Source organism: Xyrauchen texanus, chromosome 3 (assembly GCF_025860055.1).
Source record: "Xyrauchen texanus isolate HMW12.3.18 chromosome 3, RBS_HiC_50CHRs, whole genome shotgun sequence".
Taxonomy (NCBI): Eukaryota; Metazoa; Chordata; class Actinopteri; order Cypriniformes; family Catostomidae; genus Xyrauchen; species Xyrauchen texanus.
The window spans coordinates 52,305,911-52,321,401 of NC_068278.1; positions in this window are offsets into that span (position 1 = coordinate 52,305,911).

A 15,491-nucleotide genomic window follows, 5' to 3' on the forward strand; every position below is an offset into this window, starting at 1 on the left:
GAGCAAGACACTTAACTCCAGGTTGCTCCAGGGGGATTGTCCCCATAATAAGGGCTCTGTAAGTCGCTTTGGATAAAAGCATCTGCCAAAAATGCATAAATGTAAATAAATGTTTGTACAAATAAACTTGCTCCCAAGGATGAACCAGACTTGTGGAGGTCCACAATTTTTTTCTGAGGTCTTGGCTGATTTCTTTTTGATTTTCCCATGTTGTCAAACAAAGAGGCACGGAGTTTGAAGGTAGGCCTTAAAATACATCCACAAGTACACCTCTTATTCAGTACACCTCCTATCAGAAGCTAATTGGCTTATTGTCTAAAGGCTTGACATCATTTTCTGGAATTTTCCAAGTTGCTTAAAAGCACAGTTAACTTGGTGTATGTAAACTCTGACTTATTGGAATTGTGATATAGTCAATTAAAAGTGAAACAATATGTCTGTAAACAATTGTTGGAAAAATTACTTTTGTCATGCACAAAGTAGATGTCTTAAACAACTTGAAAAATTATATTTTTCTAATGTGAAATCTGTGAAGTGGTGAGTTAATGACTTCAACCTAAGAATATATAAACTTCTGTCTTCAACTATATTTCACAATACGTACAGTAAATTGGCCGCAATTTCCGTTTCATGCCGACTTTAATATAAGACTTTTCAAAGACGTTTTAGAGTCATAAATGGCAATCCAATAATTGGCTCTACCAACTATACACTGATGAGTCAAAACATTATGAACACTTACAGGTGATGTGAATAACGTTGAGCATCTCCCATTTAAACCACAACCACTAAAAATATTAATGTTTGTAGTCAATCCCACAAATCGACTTTAAATTAGTCTACCACCCTGGCACATCCCAAATATGAATATTGCATTTTGCATATGAGTGTAATATTTAAGATGCATTGCACCAATGAGCTTATTTATACTGTAGATGTACTGTATATTACATAGGCATGGACCATCTGGTATTCATTGATAGATTTCTGAATTGAGCTTATTGTATTTTATTGATTTCACTGGTTGATTGACAAGTGAGGGGTAACGCTTCACTGCTGCGGGACATATACAGGACGATTAGTGTTTACACCTCAAATGTGATTTGGTCACATGCGTTTTTTACCGCATTCGTATGTGGTTTTTGTAATCCAGTAACAAAACTTTTTAAACCCCATTTAAGCATATATTTAGGGCTGACCACATGCGATCAGAAGAAACCATAGGCATTATTTAATGGTGGGACATGTTCCTACCACTTTTCCTTTGCAAATTTGGTTTGCACTGCTTTTTGAAATATCGCTCATTAGATAAGTGTCTAATGCAGAAGGAACATCTCCAGTAGGAGCAGTAGTATCCATTTTGTTAATGTGTGTTATAATAAGTGGCAATCAAGCACTGGAATTTGTTATTTTTAATGTTATAATAAGTGCTCATTACAGCTGTTATCAGTGGCGTTGAGTGACTGCGAGTGGTGAAGTTCTCTCATGCATCCAAACGGGTGCTCTACTTGCTCTGCTGTCATGCAGCTTGCCGTTCTGTCCAGTTAAATCACAAAGCAAAATGCCAACTGTCCCCACCACTTTTTTTAACAAAGTGACGCCCTTGCCGGAAACGCATCTTAATATCAGGTGGAAACCGGGTCTTAGAGAGCGTTTTTGCTGGATAAAAACAGTGAATAACAGTCAGCACAGCAAAACCCTCTCAAAGAAGTTTAGTCTCTTTAACGCTTTATTTTTTTTTATGTTTTGAGTTCTGTTGTTATAGAAAATCGCTACATCAACAATACATTGCAAGACAATAACTGCCGTACATAAAATCTGCTGCTGTGCACAAATTAAAAGGTTTTTGGGAGATGTACAGCACAGATGTCACAAATACAAGAAATAAACTTGCAATTACGAGAATGAAATGTACAAATGTGATGACAATGTATCATGATTACCATACAACATCAAAACTGCAATAAGGTGTTCACAAAAGGTTAATCAAGGAAGGATTATGGTTCTGAGGCCCCAGGGCACCAGCATTCTAAGAGAAGACAACTGAAAACTGAAGACTGAAAGACGTAACGAGAATAATCTCTGTCATACATTGCAAAATATTCAACAATTTACCACGAATAGTATCTGATATCAAAGCTGTAATAACAAATGTTCAGAAGAAGTAGGTGATGAGGAGTTGCCAGAAACAGATAACATTTCTCATTTCCTTGGGTCATTAATTGTACCAAAAGTCATTAGTATGCACTGTTCATCTATTTGTCATCTCAATTTCACAAGTTGTAGCTTGTTTCCTGGTTTCTCTCACCTTGAGGCCCCTGATAGTCAGATAACCCCTTATTATTAGAACCCCATTTATTATAACAGCACAGGGACGCTTCACTGTTTGTATCACTGCACAAATTCACAGTCTGTCACTCTGTGCATTGCTAAGCCACACAAAACAGTTGACTATTTTTTTCAGCTGAGCAAAAAGAGACTAAACAACTGGCCATACTGCAAGTATACCAGTGACCCATCTCATTCTTTACAGTCTTGGTGATATTGCTTAAATATGTTATAGAAACAGAGTTGAAAATGTGCTACAAATCTCAACAAGGAAGAAAAAAAGAGAGGGATAGATAAAGAAAAATAAAACAGCAGTGTACAGATGTATACAGCAGGACAATAGCTTTGATACACCTTCAGCAGTGACTCATCTGTCAGACCCTTATCTCATCAAATTTGATGTACCTGTATGGCACCCTGGCACCTCCAGATTATAGAGTACAGCACCCTGAATCACAATAGACTTGATAGCAAAAGAGTCTCCTACAGAAACATCACAAATATGCCAATTAAGATGATTGATCAAATCAAACACGGACTGATTGGCTAATGACGGAAGGATACTCTACCATTGAATCATATACTCAGAAAGCCTCTTGAGTTATTAGTGATTTGTCATCCCATACATTTTTTATATTTGTATGTGTGTGTGCGCAGTACTGCCGCTCAATATTAACAGACTACGCAGTCTGTGTAGGGCACCAAATCCCTAGGGGGGCACCAGAAAGCCCACTGGCTGCCCTTACTTGCACGTTATACGTTATTCAAGGAACCCGAAAGCAGTTGCGGAACACAGATAAACGCTTCGCCCTCATATCACACGATTTGAACCCATGAATGAAAGTGTCCAATAACAGGGTAGTTAGTCAGATTAAGTGAGCATTATTCAGCTGGCCAAGTGATGCTAACATGGCTGACCACATGAGATGTGCCTACCCAATGTAGAATAAAAAAGCTTTTATTATTAGGTTACTGATATGACTGAACTCTTTATCTTATATGAGAGGTCATGATTTTATACATATGTTTCAAAATTATTATTAATTTCTTTAGAAGTTAAAGTTTTTTAAATTGGACAAAAATATAAGTGAACTTTTAAGCATTTTGAAGTCATCCGATAGCTTCAGCGTGAACTCACTGTGAATTTGCTGATGGTAGGTCAAAAGTTTTTCAGTTGAAAATCAGTCTGTGCTTACCAAAATTCAAACCAATGCCCCCAGTGGCTGAAGCTGAAAGTGTTGTTGAACATATAGGAATGTGAAAGCTCCAGTTTCAGCATGAAATTGTCTACAGACTAGTGCCAAAAACAAGTTTTTAAGCGAGTTGCTTTTTAGTTGTAAATGGTGAAATGGTGGTTTTGTGGAAGGTCTGGTATCCTGTGACCGTAATCTAGACTCGGAGATGGTGGTGAACCCAAATGCAGGTATTTATTGGAAAAAACAAAAACAAAGACAGCAAATAGCAGGTGAGTGAAGAATGAACAGATCGATTCAGGAACAGACAACAGTACTTCATGGTGGTCATTGTATTTGCAGGTTGAAGTACTACTTGGACTAGAGAATTACACTAACATGTTGGAAACATGTGACTTTGTGTGATGGAAATTACTTATTGTGGAGACCAGGGAATTTTCACTCAAGATATTGTAAATGGGTGCCATTGATCTTTCCACTAAGCTTGAGACAGAGTTGAAATAGGTAGTTTTTACAAACATTGTATGGGTAACTGTTTACATACAGTTAATCCGCGTGGGAGAGGAGAATTAGAATAACTTCAGAATAGTGCTGGAGAGGAATCGTTCAGGGAGCAGGCTGGAATAGCATCTGAAGAGTCAGGTAAGTAGAAGGTAAGTGAGTCTGCATACTGCGGTGATACCAGACGAAGAATGAAGGGAGAGTGGAGAGTTATATAGAGGAGCTGATTGACACAGTGTTTGGAGGCAGTTGAGGTTAATTAGTATTCAGGGGAGCGGGAAAGTTGAGTGTTTGTGGCGGGAAGGTCAGGTGGATCCGTGACAGTGAGGTATTATATATTAAAGGGTAACTAAACCCTAAACCAACTTTTTTTAGTTAATGATCTGTAAGAATGGGGCTTTATTAGTACTGGTCATTGATTCAAGTAATTTTTTTGACATTTGTGTATAAAGTGTTTTAATTCTACAATAGGTGTAAAAACGTCTGAGTGCTGCCCTCTTCAGGTTGAACGGTGGCTACTGCAGTTGAATTTTCCTATTGGCTGTTTGCGGTACTTCGTGACGTAAGCGGTGACAGCTGACTTAAGCAGGTTCCAACTCACCACGCCCTTGGTACGAGCTACCACGCCCATGGCAGTATAAAAACAATCTAGTTTCGTCAAAACCACTGTAGCGAGTCAGGAGTTGGAATTGCGAGTATTGAAAACGATCAGGATAGAGTATTTTAGTATCTATTTAGCGTAGCATTTATATAGTTATTTAGATTATTTCGTGTAGCCTAGGTAGTTAACTAGCATATTTGTTAGTGTAGTATTGTTAGAAGCATAGTTAGTTAGTAGCATAGTATTGCGTCAGTTAGGATAGCTTCAAGTTAGCGTAGATTATCTGTATTTAGTACAGTGGTCAGGATGGTACGTAGGTGTAATGTTGCTGGTTGCAACAGCACTGCTGGACTGTATTGCTTTCCATATAGACTTGGAAATTTGGCGCCAGGGGCACGTCCTTGTTCTGGAAGACCGCGAGTTCCCGCCTAGAGCTGGAGCAGTGTGCAAACTGCATTTTACGCGGGATTGCTTCTCCAACACAATGGAGGTGGAAATGGGCTTCTCCAAACAGCTCGAGCTGAAAAGCGACGCAGTGCCAAACGCTGCTCCTCCTGCATGGACTCCACCACCTCAGCGGCGTCTTGAGGTGAGTGATCATATATATTTGAATCACAATTTATGGTTAGGCTAAAGTTAATCCTCTGGGGTCGACAAACGCAGCGTTAGCGATCGCGGGAGTGTTAAACGTATTGCACCCTTATACATTGTATTACAGTATTGACTACCTGTATAGTTTTATTTGGAGGTATACGGTTTTGTACATGATGACGTTACACTTTATGTCACATTCTTCTAAGTTGAGAGAACAGCTAACTGATGTTATGTTCAAGTGAAGCTTGCTAAATAAAAATCCTGCTAAAAGGATAAACATCACTGAACAGCGTTTCGTTTGTTTTTCCTGCACGCGAGTGAAGGTGAATGCGCACTCGGATGCTCAACAGGGAGTTAAAACCGCAGTTTGAGCCAGCGGCTCGAATTGATATGGCTCCGGCCCTGTGTCCACAGACAATTCACCCTCCTCCACTTCAGGTGAAGGTGGGGGAGAAAGGTCCTCGACTTCAAAAGACCGCTCCGTGGCAAAGCTACTTGCGTCACTCCAGTCACTCTCCATTTTAGAGTCTGACAGCAGCTCTCAATTAATCTGTCACTACGGGTCTCAGGTGCACGCCCCCCTGCCCAGCCCCGCCCTCGGTTCGTCCCCTCTATCCCCACTGGGGTCTGCCCACCTTTCAAGCATTTTTCAAATATTGCTAGTGGGTGGAGTCAGACTCTGAGCAGGGGTTTAGTTACACTTTAAGAGTATATGTATTAAAGGAAAGTATAATTTTCTCTCTGTCTTACCCACTACAATAATACACAAGCTTAAATAATGACACAAAATGGCATCAGAATACACTTCTGTAGAGGATATTTAGCCCATCTAAAAAGTGAGGTTGCCCACCTTATGCTTAAGAAAAATGTCAAAGTTTCCTTACAATACCCCACTATAGCACTGGCAGTGGAATAACTGTTTGCAAATATTAAGACACAAGTAACATTTGTAATTTAGGCAAAATATGAAATTCATATATGAGATAGAGCCAGCCATTTATGCTGTATGTAATCATTTACCTATACAATGTTTGTAAAAACAACCCATTTCAGCTCTGTCTCAAGCTTAGTGGAAAGATCAATGGCACCCATTTAAAATCTCTGTGAAAATTCCATGGGCTCCTCAATAAGTTTCCACCACACAAAGTCACACGTTTCCAAACACATGACAGAAATAGATGCACCATGGTGAATTTAAGACAAGAAAACACAGGATTCACCTAAAGGGAAGCTGAACGGTGGAAACTCATGATACGGATTACCAAGGGAGAATCACCATGCATGGAGCACTGAGCCCGACCTCACAGGCTCACCTGAAAAGGGCATACCATGAGTAGAAGGCCTGGTGCCGTTCCTCTGCTGAGTTTGTTATCGAACAGTGCTTAAGACTTAGAGAGGTGTCCGAGGTTCACTGGACACAGTGAACTGTTGTGGCACACATTATCACCTTTGAAAAATGGAAAGGGCGCAATGTAAGCTATACACACAACTGCCGCCCAGTCTGCCTGCTGTTACGGCGTAACACTCGGGTTGCAACCGGGTCTATGCATAGGTTATAAAACCTCACAAAGGTATTGGGTGTAGCCCAATCTGCAGCTCTGAATATGTCTAGTGGAGTGCGCCTGGACCTCCAAGTGGCACTGCAAGTCCTGAGATTAGTATGCGAGAGAAATGGCATCTACAATCCAATGGGCTAGCCTCTTCTTGAAGACAGCTTTCCCCTACTGCTGTCCTCCAAAACAGATAAAGAGCTGCTGGCCTGAAAGTGCTCTTCACCGACAAATTCACCTATGTGGCCTGTACGAAAACCTGCTGGCAGTTATTGATTGACTATCGTTTATACAGCACTACATTCTGTAGAACAGAAAATTACTCCTATAGTTACAAATCCAACAACTATTTTGAATAACATTTCTCCCAATCATCAACATTTCAGTACAGTTGACACAACCAATGAATTTTAGATCAGAAGATCAGTATCGATTTGCGTTCACCTGCAACGGACAACAATACACCTGGACGACACAAGGCCACAAGGCTATAATTGAGAGCCCATCTCGGTTTCACAGTGTTTCAAACATACTGTCAAATCTTGTTCACCATCGGTATTTATTCAGTATTGCAATGACATTCCTCTCGCTTTGCCCAACAGGGGACATCATTTGGCTACCTTGACATCATTGTTGAGGCTGCTTTATGCCTCAGGATTTCTGCTATTCAAAAATAAGTTGCAACTTTTTCTCACTGAGGTGACATTCTCGGGACAGCGTGTTGGTTCTGATGGTAGAAAACCGCTTCCAAACAGAGTTACTGCGATTGCCAATTTGACAAAACCTGCAACCATTACGGGCCTCAGATCCATCATGGGTCATTTCATTTCATCATGGGTCAGATTTACATTTCTTTTTTTTTGTGTTTGTCATTTGTGTTTGTAGCCTGCTTAGCATTGCTTATTCTTATACATTTATCGTTTTATCCTTTGTCATTTTACCAAGTGTTTCAGGTTTTTAGCTATAATACTGTTTCATCCGGGAGTATTTTATCTGTTGCTGCTGGCCCCTAGCTCGAGTCTGTGTTCAGCCTTTTATCCTTAACATCTGCCATTTTTCAGTGCGCATCGGGGTTCCCCCCGCATTATGCTCTCATCGCGATTCAACTGTGTGTATTTTCCATGTGCATCCACTTTCTATTTTTATCACATTTTAACTGCGTGTATTTTTCAGCGTGCACTCATTTTTCTCCTCTGTGTTACACAGATTATTGCATCAATCTCAAAGCACCGCTTATCAAGAACAACCAACAACAACAAACAATTGCAAGAGGGATTCACATAAATCTAAAACCCTCACCGCTCAGGAACAACCAACAACAACAAACAATTGCATGAAGGATTCACATCGATCTCAAACCCGCATCGCAAACAACTGCGGTAAGTCATGGCATCTGCTCATATTATTTCCTCCTGCATTGCATGTCACATGTTTACAATAGCCTCCTCTGCCAGCAGTGAGGGATTCACATATGATAAATGTAAGGAATTAGTCAGGCTGATGGAGAAGATTAATGAGTTAGAGACACACATCTGAATGCTAGTGGAGATCAGTGAGAAAGAGAAGCCGGTAGATACTGTTTCGGATGCGAGTAGTACAGAGAGCAACACACACACTTTGGTTCTGGCTGTAGAGCCCCCGCAGCAGGGTGTTTGGAAAATGTCTTGGCGGCATACTCACTCAGCAAAGAGACACCACTCTCCTGTTCCTGTTAGGGTTTCCAATCGATTCTCCCCACTCAGTGATGCACCCACTGAGAATCATGGTGAAAGAGCCCTTGTTATTGGTGATTCTATTTTAAGGAACGTGGAAATAGAGACTCCAGCCACTATTGATAATGGCATTTTGGGTGCCAGAGCATCTGACATCAAATAAAATGTACAAGTGCCACAAGATAAATGGGGTTATTGTTTAAATAATTGCTGTGTGTTTATGGTGTGTCTTAACACACCTGGATTTGTTACTACTTACTAAATGTAGATTTTCTAAAATTGTTATTCATGTCGGCTCTAACGATGTCTGGCTTCGCCAGTTGGAGATCACTAATGATAATGTTAAAGAGGTGTGTGAATTTGCAAAACCGATATCAGACACTGTAATATGCTCTGGTCCCCTCCCTGCTCGTCGTGGTGACAAGGTTTATAGTAGATTAATGTCACTGAATGGCTGGATGTCTGAGTAGTATCCGGAGTATAGCATAGGATTTATAGACAATTGGAAAAGTTTTTGGGGTAGACATGACCTGCTAAAGCGAGACAGACTCCATCCCTCCAGGGAAGGTGCCGCTCCCCTCTCTAGTAATTTGGCTCATAGTCTTAATAATGATATTATTTGACTAACTGGGGCCCAGGTCAGGAAGCAGAAAAACTGGTTAATCTGAACGTCTGCTAGCTGCCTTGAGGCGTCACACAGGTCACATAAACTACAACACATATAGGCTGTCTGTTCCCTGAACTACCAACCACAAAACCCTCACTAAATAATTTAGAAAAAATGTGATTAATGTTAAACTTGAACAAAACAAACAAATTAAAGATAAACATCATATAAAGATAGGGCTACTAAACATTAGATCTCTTTCTACCGAAGCACTATGTGACAGGGCGGAGGGTGGGCCGGGTCGTGATTTTACACACCGGTCCCTTATCAGGCTAATCAAGCCTCCGAGAGGGATAAAGGCTGACTGCGGATGGTGGTGCGACAGCGAGAGAATGTTTATGGGCAGCAGGACCAACTCATCACCATAATCATATGCTAGATTTAATTCTGTCATATGGAGTTGATGTTGATAATATAGAAATTCTGCAGCAGAGCGATGACATCTCGGATCATTACCTCAACTCTTGTATGCTGCAAACAGCTAATCTTTCTCAGTCTACACCATGCAATAGTTCAGATAGAACTATTCTTTCAACCACTAAAGATAGCTTCACTAATAATCTCCAAAGCCCAGAAATTGATGAAATAACAGAAAATATAAGTAGTCATCTCTAGCACTCTTGATATAGTCGCTTGATATGTTTGTTAGATCCAATACCAATCAAGCTCTTAAAATATGTATTCCCTGTAATCTCAGAACTTCATCTTAATATTATTAACTCCCTCTATCCTTAGGACATGTCCCAAGAAACTTTTAAAATGGCAGTTATATAATAAATAAACTGCTTATTAAGAAGCCACAACTTGATACTGGAGAACTGGCTAATTATAGACCGATTTCAAATCTCCCATTTATGTTGAAAATACTAGAAAAGGTAGTATCTTCCCAAATATGTTCATTTCTACAGAGAAATAGTATATATATGAACAATTTCAGTCAGGAATTAGGATTAATCACAGTACAGAGACTGCACTTATAAGAGTTACAAATGACTTGCTCTTATCTGATCGCGGCTGCATTTCACTTCTTGTGCTGTTAGATCTTGGTGCTGCATTCTACACAATAGATCACAACATTTTCTTGAATAGGCTAGAGAATTATATTGGCATTTGTGGAGTTGCATTAGCATGATTTAGCTCCTATATAGCAGACCGCTACAACTTTTTCTATGTAAATGAGGAATTGTCAAACCAAACAAAAGAGCCACAGGGATCAGTTTTAGGGCCTCTGGCTTTCTTCTTGTATATGTTTCCCATGAGAGATATTATCAGGAATCGTGGAATAAGTTTCCACTGTTATGTTGACGATACCCAAATTTATATTTCTTCAAAACCTGATGAGATTTCACAATTCTCCAAATTAGCAGTGTGTATCATTTAAATAAAAGATTGGATGGCCAGAAGTGTAAGCGCAGCATAGTTCTAGCGGGAAGACTTGCAGCTGTACATCATCGCACCATTAGCTGGGTAATTCCGTAACACGGCAACATCATTCTGTTATATATGCTATCTGATTAGTTAACATAAAGAACGAAGGATGTTCTGTTACATCATCTTCAATCTCTGTCCACTGAGCATGACATGTAATGTGCAGTAATGTGCATTGTTGGAGCTTATTCTTCCTCTGATACTCATCCAGTCTGTCATGCACATCAGGTGCAGTCCTTTCCAATCCAATTACACTTACACTTGAATATAAGAGCCAGATCTAGATCAGGACAGTTTTGAATGAACATTACAGTAACTTCACGAAAATGGTCATCAAGTGTTTTTCCCTGATTTTTCAGTCCTTCCTCACCAATATCAATAGCTTTTTCCAGCCTAATGCAGTAGTCGAATGGCTTCTCATTTCGTAAGGTCAAAGTGGCATAGAAATCTGCCCAAGGCATGCACAAATGTCACAGTGTCACCACAGTGTTGTTTGAGCAGGTCAGAGACTGGTTTGGACCCTCACTGAGGTAATCACTGGGTTACTTCTCAGTCCCACCATCACTACATCATGTGCTCTGCCCTGCAACTTTGTCAGTACTTCATCAGCTTGGTCTTTAAAGGCACTTCTTGCTTTCTGAAGTACACTTTACTGTCTCCACCCACTCAACAGAAATGTCTCTTCCCCATCACCTCTGAAGAATGGAGGATCAGTAAGATTTTGCTTAACAATTTAGCTAACTTTTGACAGTTATCTCATATTAACAGTCAAATAACTGCTTCTGACCAAAAACCCCAGACTCAAAACAGGTGACAATGTTTTGGCCAATACTGCTGACTATCTGTTTTACTGTCATTAATCATGTTCACTGGCACAGCATTTTGATCAGCGAATTATACAGAATCATCAGAAATCGCATAAGACTGAGACTGAGATAGTAGGTGTCTGCACATTAACACTTCTTGTGTGGATGGGGGTTAAAAAAGTGGACCATTTTTATCAGCCCCACCTACTTGATCCACCTGCATAAATCTTAGTACACCTTTCCCTTAAACTATATTCATCTGACTCTCAGAAACTCCATATCAGTGTTTCAAAAACCAAAATACCACTGGCAAGCACTTTTTCAAAGAAAACAAAAATCAGTAAAAGAAAATTGACAATATAATTCAGAATTCCAAGACAAAGTCAATATTTTAGGATATCCCAAAACAGTATTTAAAGTTCTAGAGAGAATTAAATACATTCAATAAAGATATTTCAGTCCATTAAACACTTTAGAAGTTCTAAGAAATTGAAAATAGTGTTTAAGATCCTTAACTAGCTATCATTCACCTCGATCTCAAAGATATTTCAGTTCACAATTCATATCAGAGTTCAAACGTCGAACCTCTCATCCACTCAGTCACGTTGCAGCAGCACACACTCATATACATATAACCTCGGTCACTTCCCCACTGCCCCAGCCTGTTTCTCGAGGAGTGAAGTGACGATAAACTCTAAGAACTCCAAAATCCTTGACGTCAAGTCCTCATTTATTGAATTTGGACAATACAAACATTTGTGGGACTCATGCAGCAATTAAACATTGTGCAGCAGCAATGCACAACGCAGCACAGCAAAAGCTCATGAAGACTGGAAGGAGCAAACTGCACAAACTCCCCAAATCAGATTGGTGGCGAGAGAGAAAGAGGAAACCCAAATATGGTCATGGAAAATGGAATCACAAAATATTCTCGTCTAAATGCACACCTGCTGCATATGGCTACTAACCTACCCTGAAAGTTACTTCAGTTTTTTTAACCGAAAGTTGAGGTTATCCACTTACTCTTAGTAAATTAACCGGGTAAGTAGCTTAACATGCTTTCTGGAATAACCCCCAGTTTATTCACCTTGTGCACCATAGCCCACATACACACATTACATACATGTGAAAGTGCACATTTTATTTTACATTCCATTTACAAAAATTGTTATAACATTTAAGCCTTTTAAATATGTGGGGTGACAAATACTAATAAGTACTAATATACGTGTAATCAAATAATTAGAGCTGTCACTGTATGAAATTACATGTCAACTACACATTTTAACACAAATTAAAACCTAAGAAATTAAGCAAAATTATACATATAACAATCAAACACTTGCAGTGTTATATGATTGTTACACAACATCAAAAAGTGCAGTGTGTCATAGCTGTCTAATGTGATCTGCCTGGACCAATTTACCTACATTGGTGTCGGAAAAACAAAATTTACAGTGACTGCATTTCCACCATCGGGCCAAATGAGGGCGTACTAGTGCATGCCAGGGCCATTTGTGTTCACACTGTCACTTCCGGGCTTCATCAAGCCTCCTCAGAGGAGGGTAGTAACGTTTTACATTTACTCAGTTACATTTACTTAAGTAATTTTTGGGGGAAAATTTTAGTTTTAGAGTAGGTTTAAAAGTGGGTACTTTGTACTCTCAATCAAGTAAATTTCTTTTACTTCTTTACAATGTGTGGTGTTACTTTCGTTACAATACTGGGTTTATTTGAATTAATGTGTAATTTATTGAGAGATTATTGAATGGGACTTTTACGAGAGCGGAAGTTCACAGCTGCGCGTGATGAGACGCTCCCACTTGAGTGATGAGACTGTCACTCACATCATCAGTGCAGCAGCATCAAACTCTTCAAAGTTAAGCACTTTCTTCGCTCCACACAGTGAAAAAAAAAAGAATAGTTCCGTCATGCAATGCCTTCTTTTAACACCAAGACAAGCGGATATTTAAAGATTAAAGTCACAGCTCCAACTTCAGGCAAAATGTCCAGGTAAGTTTTGGCTCTAATTCTAATGCTGGCTTTTCTGTGTAATGAGATGGTCATTTTCAGGGGGATTCGGTAACTGGGCTCTTATGACATCAGTTTTTAAGTGTACATTTTTTAATTAGTGCAGCAACATATCAGTGTGCTTTGTCCCGCATGTCTTAAGCAGTATTTATGCATTTACTCCACGGCCTTGTGGGGGTACAGGAAACTATCGCATCCATTTCAGGCAAAAATGTAAACATCCAAATTGAGCGTAAATCACTGCTATTCGCGTAAATCACTGCCATTTGTGAGACGTGCGCGTGTGAGAAGTGCTGGCGTGAGGCAATCATGGTGACGAAAGTGGTTGTGTCACTAGTCCACTCATTCACTATTTCCTATATAGTGAATGGCAGTTAGTGCACTATATCTAAGCAGTAAGTGAACGAAATGAGTGAATTTGGATGAGAGTGTCGGAGCTCTGGGGCTGGTGCAGGAATGTCACATATTAAATTTGTAAATACTTGGGCCTTATTTGTTATTCTTAATAAATAATATCTATCATTCTGTTTGTCATTTTTAATATATACTGTGTGTTAATATAAAGAGTAAACACATTTGATCAAATAAAGAGTACATTTTAAAATGTATCTGTATTTTTTGTCTCTCTATATGTTGTTATTTTAATTAAGTAATGTTTTGTCAAAAAGTAATTTACTACATTCAGCATAAAATAAAACATTGCAGGAGTGAAGGAAGGAGTAAACTCCTAGCTCAGATGTCTTCTCCATGGTGGATTGTGGGAAATTAACCGCATCGACTGTACTTGAAATGTACACTTGAAAGTTGAGTGCATTGTGGATAAGAATGAGTGAACAAAAGTAGGGAAGGGGTGGCTCATTCAGAATTCTGACACTCCTACAAAATAGCGAAAACTCGAAATAGTGCACTATATAGTGGATAGGGCGGTTTCAGACACAGTGAGTGTTCCATGACTGGAGTTGGTGCCCTACGTAGGCTGCATTCTCTGCTTTTCGAGAGCGGCTGTACTGTTAACAATCTAAATACTTATGACACTGAAATCTGTAACTACACTGAAATAAGAATCCACACAGGACTTTACAAGCTATGAAATCGCAAAAGAAACCATTATATTTCAGCATTATATATAATGTCCTTGTGCGACATTTTCATGTTTTCACTGTAATAATTACTAGAAATATTTCCAAACCTCTCTTCTTATTGACAAATTCATCCAGATCTGACAATAGCCCTTAAAGGGTTAGTTCACCCAAAAATTACAATTCTCATTATTTACTCACCCTCATGCAACCCCAGATGTGTATGACTTTCTTCCTGATTGGCATATGATAAATAATATGGTAGTAAACAATACATTGTATTCTAAAGCTTTTTGTATTGTCTTATCAATGATTAACTCTTCTGCTACAATAATGTAATGCATATTATCACTGCATTCCCAGCCTTATTTTCGGATATCCCGACTCGAACCAATGTGTTGCGGCATGATATTGATGGTGCGAAATCTATAAAACAACATGCACAATGCTCACAAAAGCTCTGTCATGAAGGAAGAGACTGATTGTGACTATACCTGATTGTTATCCTCTTCCCAGAATGGAAGATTGCATTAACAACATAGGATGTGCTAAATATATCAGTAAACTTGATCTATTAAAAGGCTACTGGCAAGTGCCCTTAACGCCAAGCACATCAGACATTTCGGCATTCGTAACCCCGGACCATTTCCTACAGTATAATGTAATGCCGTTCGGGCTACTGAAACACACCTGCTACTTTTCAGAGATTGATTCAGATTTTAGCTGGTGTACCTAACTGTAACGCCTATCTGGATGATCTGGTAATTTTTTCTATGGAGTGGACAGAGCATATGACACTGCTTAGAACCGTTTTTGAAAGGTTGGAAAGTGCTTCATTAACACTTTACCTTGTTAAGTGTGTTTTTGGTCAAGCCAGTGCTACTCACCTAGGTAAACAAGTGGGACAGGGACAGGTGAAGCCGGTTGAGGCAAAAGTTGCAGCGATCACTGGATTTCCTATACCTGTAACTCGACGAGATTTATGGTGGTTCCTTGGTATG